We start from the raw sequence: 10,389 nt of genomic DNA, 5'->3' as shown, positions 1-10,389 counted from the left end.
AAACATTTCTTAAGGGGAAGGGAATGTTACGTTAACTATAATATCGTGTGACCATGGTATAAGGTGGGAAGCCAGAGGGCTTGGCAACACTTGCATTAATCTCGGGCATTAATAGGGCCTAAAGGGCTTAGATCTAGGGTCACACCTAGGTCTAGGCATTTATGAGGTGGTGCATAGGAGTCCTAGAGAGGGCTATAAAGAGAGGAGTCCCTTGTGGGACATGTGGCACCAAAGTTGGAGGCCAAGTGGCAAGTGCTGGGCTAGGAGGGAGGGTTCTAGATGGAGCCAAAAAAGAAAGAGGCTCCAGAGAAAGAGGGAATCCGTGGCTACATGGTAGAAGCCCTCGAGTTTTGAGGACTCGTAACATATTGATCATTCAAATTTTGGGAGTTTGTTTGCTCATAACGTGTTGATTAATGTATTATTAGACAATTGAAAATATTGACCACAAGACTTTCAAGCCTCCCATTGGTGTGGACCCTCTTAGTTGAGAGTTACAAAGATGGTTCTTTTAGCTACATATGAAAATTTCCATAACATAGCATGTTTCATTTATTGAATTTGTGAAGGATTCTATTCCACATGTATGATTTGGATTAAAATTAGGAAAAGGCCCGTTAGGGTTTGAAACAACCCCTACTTAGCCTAATCGATAATAGTGCTATAGTTGTGTAAATGCTCATTGCTATGAGTAAGAATTATTTTACTTATGGGCACTTTGCTCTAAGCTTATTATCATTATGTCATTATGCCCATTGCCATACGTGTAAGATTATGAGCACTTTATTCTAAGTTTTTTTTTGTGACTCACACAACCATGTACCCGCCCATTGGCGCTATCGAGGGGCCTAGCCCTATGCCTACGCAACAAGCTGTTAGGGATCGAACGAGGGCTGCCACCCTGGTAGGCAGGCAACCCTACCACTAGGTTGCCGCTATGTCCTCTTTATTCTAAGCTTATTGTAATTATGTTACTTGTGCTACCTTTAAATGTCCTTCACTTGAATATACAATTTAATAAAAAATGGCATATTGATGCCACATCTCCCTTTTGTTTTCCTCCTTCATACATTCCTACGCATTTTGGATATTAGTTGCCAATCTCGATGTCTTATCATAAGAAGCCTTTGAGGCTAAGATGTTAGTATTTACAATTCGATCTCTAGTACCCGCAATAGATTTATATGTTATCTCAAGAGAGAAGAGAACTCTAGGAAGTCCACCGATATTATTGATAAGAAATAGCTATGCTATTCAAGAGACAAAATACATATAGTCATCCTGTGTGGTTGTCCTTTCCTTGTCTAAGACACCAAGGCACAATAAATTTGTAAAATCCACCACAAGGCAAATATAATATTTTCAAATTTTGATAATCCAACAACACAAATCAATTGGTTTAAACTAGTGATATATTCATATGGTATTCCATTAAAGACTTCTATAGATCTCTTGTCTTTTAGAGACATTACAACATGCATGACACAATGTTTGTAGGTTGGTAACTGAGATGATCTTAGATGCTTTTCAATATATGGGAAAAGGCTTCAAATAATAGGCTCAACGTGCAAAACTACAATAGCTTATTGAGGAAATGTTCAACAAGAATCATGTATATAAAAAATCTAGTCTATTTTACTTGAATTATAGGTGTGAAAGCCTAGGTGAATTGTAAGACATAAATGAATTACATTTTTTCCTATTTTGGAAATGTGATGCGCTTGCATGGCTTAAACATACATACTAATTGATTTTGTTTTGGTATGCAAATATATGGCCCAATCACATTTCATTGTCTGTAAGAATTGAAAAGAGGCACCTTTATTTTTGATAATTGAGGGATTCAAAACAAGTTTCTTTTGCATACTATTATTGAAAGTCAAAAAGCACGCTTTCAACTTTGGAATCTCTCGACTCAAATGTATTTTAGAAACAAATAAAAATGTACTTTATATTCATGGTCTATTATGTGGTTTGTCTAAATAGTTTTTTATTGTTTTTCCATACCTTTTTCATTTGATTTTTTTGCAATGTAGGTTGCAGGATGTAACCGTCTTAATCTTGGGAAAAACAGTTATAAATAGTCTATAAGCATGGTATAACAAGGGACTTGTAGTACTACTGCATGCAATTTGTTTGTACGCTTCGCATGTTAGCCACATGCAGAATATTCATGTCCATTGAGTCAATCTAATATGGGATTTATCAATTGATTTCGATATGTCGAGAAACCCTACTTTACTCACCTAACCAAATCCTCAAACTTTAAACATACTAACATATACCACAATTTAAACTCTAAAGTGATGTGAAAATATCAACATATTAAATTCCATGGTACATTTGATAAAGTGAGATGTATGCTCGATGTATGTTATTATATTAAAAAACACACTACTATTATGCTATAAATTTTGGTAGAGTTATGGCTCAATTGAACTTAAGAATACATTGAGAACCTTGAATATAGTGAGGAGCCCATGAGATGCTATTGATTTACGAGTTATGGTTATAACATTGGGTTGTATTAAGAGCTCGGTGGATTAAAATTTGTGAGCTAATGCACTAGATATTTAAAAAATGTGTGTACTTACATGAATTCAATAAGATTCATTTGAATCTATAATGACATGTGGGAAGACTAGATGATCTTCTCTAGTGAGCAACATAAAGTACCAAAATAGACCAAATCAATGAACTACCTAAGGATATTAGATAGAGAGGTTGCGGGGGAGTAGGGTGGGAAATTTGTTCCTTTTTTATTACATTGTCCATGCTTTCTTGGTAGTCTTGAAATTAATAGATGCATACCACTTAAAAAAGAACATTCCTAGGCACAATCTTTACCATTTAGTGTCCATAATGTCAAACTTGACATGAACATTGATTTAGATACTATATCAACCTTGCTTTCCAAAGTTGTAAGGTTTGGAATATGTGGGGAGGCCAATGCAAGAAATGAAGAGGATGCATAAATTCATGCATTTAACCCCTTTCGGTTGTCGAATTGTGAATTGCTTGGCGAAGGACTGGGTAGCAATGGAGGCAAGTTCCTAAATGGAGTAGATCTATAAACATGTAACCAAAAGGATGTACTTAAAAGGAGACCCTACAAATAGGTATGCCAACCTTCAAGAAGAAGGACAAATCTAATAAAAAGTAGGGAGGAAGGTGAATGCAAAACAAGGGTAATAAAACAAGGTAGGATTTGTACCATTACAATTTCACTACTCATGTAAGATAGCACCTGTACTGCTACACTTACACTCCTAATCATGTAAGGTAGCATTTGTACCACTACTTATTTAAGGTATTGCTTGAGTAAAACAAGCTGGTGTTTGCACTACTATACTTACACTACTCATGCATGAGAATTTAAAGACATTCATTGTCAATGCTAAAATCTAGCTGGAAAGTTGGTGATCCTAAGATTGGATTATAAAGGAGCTACAAAGGATTTGTGAAAAGATGAATGTTGTTGTATTGAGTAATATGTTCAAGGAGAAGATTAAACAACCTTGACACTAGGGCCCAATGATGGGGCTAGAGACTAAGAGGTTGCTGACCTCCTTACAATGTTATCATTGTTGAAAGCCACACATATATTATACCAACTTTGAGTCTATGTCCAGAAGAAAGGCTTTTAGATATTTATGGTTGATGGTGGATTTTCGAGGAGGGGGCCCAAGAGCTAAAGTATATCCCCTTTGTAAAATAAAAATCCACCCTGCTTTGTTTATTTCAGGGGAGGGTTGGGTAGACACCATCATGCATGGTCATGCTTGTAGAATTTGATAACAAACTATTTAGTCTTGACAATGATGTGCTTTAGCCCTTTGTAAGAATGACGGAATGATCTTTTGTTGCATGCAAACGATAAATAGTGTATTTGATTATTGGGTTATAAGTTCTGATGAGTGCCCCATATTTTTAACTTCTTACTCATTTGCAATGTTAAAAATTAAGAGTGATTTCTTTGTGTGCACACAAATTGTGTCTAGTCATAAGAGAGTCATAAGGAAAAATACTAGTGAACACTAATGCTTGTAGGAACTACCTCACGATTTGTTGGAATCATAAATTATGGTGGGGGAGCAACGAGTGAGAGGATGATAAAAGCTGAGAGAGAGAGAGAGAGAGAGAGAGAGAGAGAGAGAGAGAGAGTCCTACTTTAAACGGAAAAAGACATTAAAAATCACACTAACCGAGTTCCAGGCCTTTGCTGAAGCACTACCCTCTACTAGTGGATTTCTAAGTCTTTGCTAAAGCATTACCCTCTATCGAGGTAATGCTATTGACTAGTACAGAACCTTGGGCTTTTGACAAAAAAAACTTATAGTACCAAATGTAAAAGTTTAACATAAAATATCAGATGTTGTCATTGATTGAAACAAGGAAGATCAATGTGAAATGTTTAAAGGGGTGAGCACTTAAGGTTACTTGTCTTTCTCAAAAGGGGATGGGCTCTACATAGACTTAAGCTAGAGTCAGAAAGAGATACATGGTGATGGGCTCTTAGATGTAGATTTAAGCTAGAGGACTTAAGCTAGAGTCACAAAGAGATACATGGTGATGGGCTCTATGTAGACTTAAGCTAGAGCCAAATATAAGCATGGCATTTCCATTTCAAGGATGTGAGGAGAAACTAAGGTTGAGCGAAAAATGTAAATCGTGGAGAGATGAATGAGTTCACCGCCGAGGTATGTGAAAACCGTCCAAATGAAGGGGACTTTACAGGGGTGCAATGAACAAGATATGTGAAAAACCTCCAAATGAAGGGACTTTACACTCCTCAAATGGAGGGTGCACGACGTGGCATTGACGACATTTGGAATCCAAGAGAGAGCACTTTTACTAATGAAAACGTTTGCACATGTGGGGGGGGATGTGTGGTGACGAGCTAACGTGCATGAGGGTCACATGACGATTATGACTAAGCCAAATGCATGGGAGCTGATTAGCTAACGTGCATGAGGGTCACATGGGACTCCCCATCAGCTTCCCATAATCTTTGATCTTTGCTCTCTCCTCCTCCTCCTCCTCCTCCTCCTTATCCCTGCCTCTCGCTATGATCTATCATCGACGAATTCTACGGTTACCTCAATCGGATCACGAGTTTCCTTGCTGGCAAGTACGATCTGATTTGTTCATCATGCGTTTTCCCTCGACAGTCGGGTCCTTTCCCTTCTAGCTGGTTTTCCTTTCGTTTGCGAGAAATCTCGCGCATTGACGTCGGGGCCTGTTGATAGGAAACGTTCTGTTAAGGTAGGCAGCAGGCTTGTGTGGTTTGTTGGAGCGGCTGACTGCTGAAGCAATGCGTTTTAATGCGCAGATCTCGAAGACTTCCGGTAGATCACCGAAAAGGCCGAGTGAGCAACGCCTATGTATCATGCTCTGATGATAAGCTACGGGCCAATTTCCGTAAAGTCAAGTCACTTTCCGAAGACGTGACCTTGGTGTTTAGAAAGATCGCTACGCTCGATTCTGTTCTCTGAGAACAGAAAAGGGTTGCTTTGTTGGGCAGACGTTGTGGTTAGGAGGGAGGCCGGTGTGTAGCGGGGTTTAAGTACGAAGGAGGAGGAGAACTGCGGATGAAATACAGGATATCGAGCACGTCACCGAACTAGTCCTGTGTGGTCTGGAGGAGATTAAAAACGCAAGGCAGCTGATCAAGTCAAGAGGTGAGATGCAAGGGGGGGGGGGATCTTGGGGATGCGGGTGGGCGGAAAGGGGGTTGGAAAAGGGGGCATTGGGGGAAGTGGAGCGGTGGAGGAAGGGGGGGCGGAGGAAGGAAAAAGGTGGGGGGCGAGAGGAAGGAGGGCGGAGGAGGAGGACGCGGCGGTGGGTGGGTGAGGTGCAGAGAGAGAGAGAGAGAGAGAGATGCATGGATTGTAGGGGTGGACACTGGATAAAATAGGACGTTGCGTGTTTGTTTTTCGAGGGGGGCAGGTTGGTTGGCGAAGAGGGGTGCATGCATGCATCAAAGCGGGCGAGGGGGCGGGCGGATGGACGACAAAATTTCTCATGGTGTCTTATCTGTGCTGTGGTGGTGTGCAGAGAGAGCTGAGAGGCGCTGTGGAGAAACGACTGAAAGGATTGAAGAAAGGAAGGAAGTAAAGAAGGAAGAGGAGGCCGTAGTGATTATTACTTTGCCCACAATTATATAAAGGAAATGAAAGAAAGGAAGGAAAGGCACAACCAGGTTATGGTGAAATAATTCAAGAAGACGACGTTGAATTGGCCAAACAGTCGTGCTTGTATGAAACATGCACACACCAAATATATATATATACATATATATATATATATATGTAGATAAGCTGTGTGCGCTTTCACTAATCTATTGCTGCACACATTGGCTTTCTGTTGAAATCTGTTCTGTTGTAGTCTGTGGTGCTGCACAAACTGGCTTTGAATTCTGTTGTGTTAATTTGTTGTTTGAGGTCTTCCTGTTGAGTTGTTGTTGGCCTTGCTGTTTCTCCTCGCAGGCAGCCAGCGTACGTGTTTAAATACACCACGCACCACTCATCCAACCGCCCTCCTTTCAAGTACCCATCCTGAGCTCCCTACACACACACACACACACACACACATATACACACACACAAACCACAACACATCTGAGTCGCTCACAGCAAAATCAACGATCCTCCAAAACCATCTTGCCTCTGCTTCACTTCGTCCTCCTACCCATATTTTGCTCCTCCAGCGGCCAGCCCAGCCCAGCCATCTTCACTTCCTGCTCCTATAACCCATATTTTGCCTCTCCTGCAGCTTGCAAGCTCTTACTCAACCTTCTGCAGCCACCTCCTCCTCCTCCTCCTCCTCCTCCTCCTCCTCCTCCTCCTTCCAAAGTTCCATGGCTCAGCCCCCCCCCCTCCCTTCTCCCCCTCCTCCTCCTCCCCAACACCACCTCCAAAACATCACCCCAGTTTCCCCCCCTCTATTACCCCTTGTCACCCCCTCCCACTCCCCCAAGTTTTGTCAGAATACCAAGTGCAACACCGCCACCTCCTCCCTTTGGATGCCCGGCTGGTTCCTGCATTCCGGCCGCATTGCAGATCTCTGCCACACTTGTGGGTACGTGTTATCCTCCCTTCTCCCCCCCTCCTCCTCTCTTATATCTCTTTCTCTCTCTCTTTCTCCCCCCTCCTCTCGATCTCCACCATTGTAGTCTTACGTTTGCACTCATGCTAGTTCACTCACTCCCCCCCACGTTGGTACTATCCCTCGCTCCACCTGTAGCTTTCTATCACCTCGCGTCGTCAGCCTCTCACATCGGTTGTCTGGGTTGACGGCGGCCATAGCCTTCTACCCTTTCCAGCCCTTTGCTGCAGTCATTCTGTCGTTTCATATCGGCCTTTCTGGGTCATGAAATAACGCGCACACAAGATAATAACGTTACGATTTCAGATAAATCGGGTCCTCCCAGCTACTCTGAATACAATGTCTTTTAGTCCAGCAACCAAAAACATGCTTTTCGCAGGTTATAAAACTGAATCAGCCGCAGGTTGATCCTTGAACTGCGTCTAGAAATTAAGGCCGATATTGGGTGCGCGACGCGTACTCGGGAAACATTATTCCGGCGTTTAGAGGACAGTCCCTAATTATAGCCGCTACTTACCATCATTACGGTTTTCCCAGATTTGACTCAACTGCTGGGATCGCGTTTTGAACGTAAACTTCTCGAAATTTGGTATTCCATGTTGGGAACAACACAGCAATTTACTTGTTGATACTCTTGTTGGTACTCTATCTGTGGTCGAAGCCTCCATTCCTCGCCCTCCTCGCCCGCTGGTCTTCATTAAGATCGACTGTTCTTCAGCTGCCTTTATCGTTGTCGGTACGAGCGAGGTAGGTCCCATGTTGAGACGTCCAATGCTGTCGGAGCTATGGTAGAGCTCGGCGCCTGATTCGTCATCGTCGGCGTCGTCGCTTTGTTCTCATGAAAGGTCGCTTGAAGTCAATCTTTCAAATCTGAAGTTTTTGCTTTACTCTATATAGGGTGGCTGGTTAGAATATGCTGATTGAAACAGGACTCCTTTTATTGGTACTTCCAGACGTTCTGATCCTTCCCAGCGCTTGCTACTGCAACGTATCCTTCCGTCGTGAGTCTAGTGTTTAGTTGGACCTTGTCTAGAACGAGCATGATTAGAGGGATTGGAGACTGGATAGGCAGAGGGTGCTAATTGTCAAGTTTCAAGCAACGACGGTTCAACTGGTAAGATGGTGGCTTTCCCAAAACGCTATGCCTCAGGCAAAAGTATGCTTGCCCTTTCTTGCGGGCCTTCATGCACCGATGTGGCTCATACGAGCGGGGGAAAAATTAGTAATAAATAGCAGCCAAAAAAAGGCCATGACTCTGAGACAACGAAATGCCTTTCCAAGTTGAACCACAGTCTCAGGCAGCCGCTAGAGAATTGGCTACATAAGTCAACGACAATAGGTGTCTAGAAAAAAGTTATAGTCACTGAGGATATAGAATAGGGAAGAGAGACGATGTAAAGTATGGTTTTCTCGTTTGGCTGGTCAAACCCGTCCTGGAAATTTTGGCGCTGCTGAACTTTTGAGAATCTTCGTATTGTTTTCTGCCCTGTTCTTCTTCGTTCTGATTTTGAAGTGGCGCTTGCATCTGGGTGGAATCAAGTTATTCATTGTTTGCCCCTCATGGTTCAATATAATAGAACAGTTATTGGGACTTTATGTGGGTGCTGGAACCTTTTATTGGCCATCCGTTCTGCAAGAACATTGTACCCAATGCTGTTTGGCTACATCCAAAAATATATTTGGAGATAAATTGATAAAGTGATGGATGCTGATCACAAAGAAAACATAAGCTTGCTTCTAGCATAACGCCATCCTAGCTAAAGTGTCTAGTTTGTATTGAACTTTTGAGGGGTCACCTTGTATTCAATGTGATACCAAGCAGAGTTGATCAGGTGGGTTTTGAGTGTGCAATCTGAAGGATTCTGCCAGGCAAATTCATCTCAATGTTTTATGGCACTATATCAGATAAGCTATGACTCGGCAAATTTTCGTATCCAGTATGCCTTGTATGGTTTAGATAAGTCTAAGGACACATCTTCACATCTGCCAGTAGTCGGGTTTCTTGGATGGCAAGCTGCAAGGTTGTGATTATATGAAGGCCAGCCTTGTGCTTCAGTCCTCCTTTAGAAGGCTGGACATGACCACCATTGTGGGACTAGGCTTCATCCAAACTGTGGAGTTCCTGAAGGTTCTTTGCTGTTCGAACAGTAAAGTCAATCCTAGGTAGACATAAGATGGAAGGAGGGTCATTGAGCCAAGATTGGAGGAGAAACATGTACATCTTTTGTGATCCACACTACCAGCTCAATCTACATCAGTAAAACCATAAAGGTCTAAGTCTATTGATTTGTCATCTTTTAGTTTCAAAAGAGAGTTTGTTTGAGTATGCTTGTGCTTTCTAAGTTAGAAATGTATTTTTGCCTCTTTGTAGAAACGATACATAAGTGTAAAGGGCCATTTAGCTTTTTATGTTTTAAATGAGAGAGAGAGAGAGAGAGAGAGAGAGAGAGAGAGTTTCTAGTTTTTTGGAAGTTTTTGTTTCTTGACTTGCTTGTTAATTTTTGCTTAGTCACCTGCTTCGTTTCTTCTTTATTTCTTGTTTTCATTCTCTTTTGTTTATTTGACGTATTTTAGTAAGCGTTGGGTTTGCCCAAGAGACTCCGCGGGTCTTTAGAAACCTAGTATAGCTGCTTATGCTTGGGCACTGATGACGACATAAGTGTTGCTTTGCTTGCTAAGTATGTCTTCCTTTTGTTTTTCATAAAAGTTTTTGTTTACCTCTTTTTTCTTCTCTTTCATTTTCTCTTTCATTTTCTTTGTAGATTTTTGATGTTTAGAACAACAAAAATTCTAAATTTGTATGATTGGACTTATTCTAGTCTTACAAAGGTATATAAGATGGAAGGAGGGACTTGCATATGGTATGGAGGGACTAGATTACCACCATTCGTTGCTATTTAGAAAAACAAGTTTTAATATTGGGGACTGAAAGAGTAGTGTCTGGACTAATTGAGTGCCGGTACCACCTCCAGTTCATGATTGGACAGATACTTCGGCTGTGTGTGCGCAGGTCTCTCCCCCCCCTCCCCCCCTCCCCTACTCTCTCTCTCTCTCTCTCTCTCTCTCTCTCTCTCTCTCTCATTGGTCATTGCATTCACTCTCTCTCTCTCTTTTTTTTTCTCATTGCATTCACTCTTAAACACGCATGCTTCTTTTGAGATGGGGCAGATCCTCTGATCCCATGGTACCAATGCATGCAGAATGTGTTGAGCACGATCGGGAGTTGGATAATATGTAGTAGTCTCCACTCATGAGTTCACTCTTTCAGGCTCCATCTCTGCT

The 10,389-nt window shown here is 41.8% G+C and overlaps 1 protein-coding gene and 1 long non-coding RNA gene across 2 annotated transcripts in view; both read left to right on the top strand.

Moving 5' to 3' along the window:
• Window positions 1–5,055: 5,055 nt before the first annotated feature.
• On the top strand, window positions 5,056–6,107 carry LOC147903733 (uncharacterized). The gene is made up of 3 exons (XR_015540581.1): window positions 5,056–5,131; window positions 5,333–5,681; window positions 6,058–6,107. It is a non-coding gene; the product is annotated as an uncharacterized LOC147903733 (long non-coding RNA).
• Window positions 6,108–7,782: 1,675 nt separating this feature from the next.
• Window positions 7,783–10,389, top strand: part of LOC147903732 (B3 domain-containing protein Os07g0679700-like) — a 121,216-nt gene continuing 118,609 nt past the window's right edge. Inside the window, exon 1 of the mRNA XM_087400946.1 lies at window positions 7,783–7,854. The gene's annotated coding sequence lies outside the window, so the exon portion shown is untranslated. The remainder of the gene's footprint in view (window positions 7,855–10,389) is intronic.

This window comes from Dipteris shenzhenensis, chromosome 3 (assembly GCF_047967505.1).
Source record: "Dipteris shenzhenensis isolate YYH24624 ecotype China chromosome 3, Dip_SZ_1.0, whole genome shotgun sequence".
Taxonomy (NCBI): domain Eukaryota; kingdom Viridiplantae; phylum Streptophyta; class Polypodiopsida; order Gleicheniales; family Dipteridaceae; genus Dipteris; species Dipteris shenzhenensis.
Note: the sequence above shows the minus strand (reverse complement) of the source record. Positions and strands in the feature narration are given on the sequence as shown.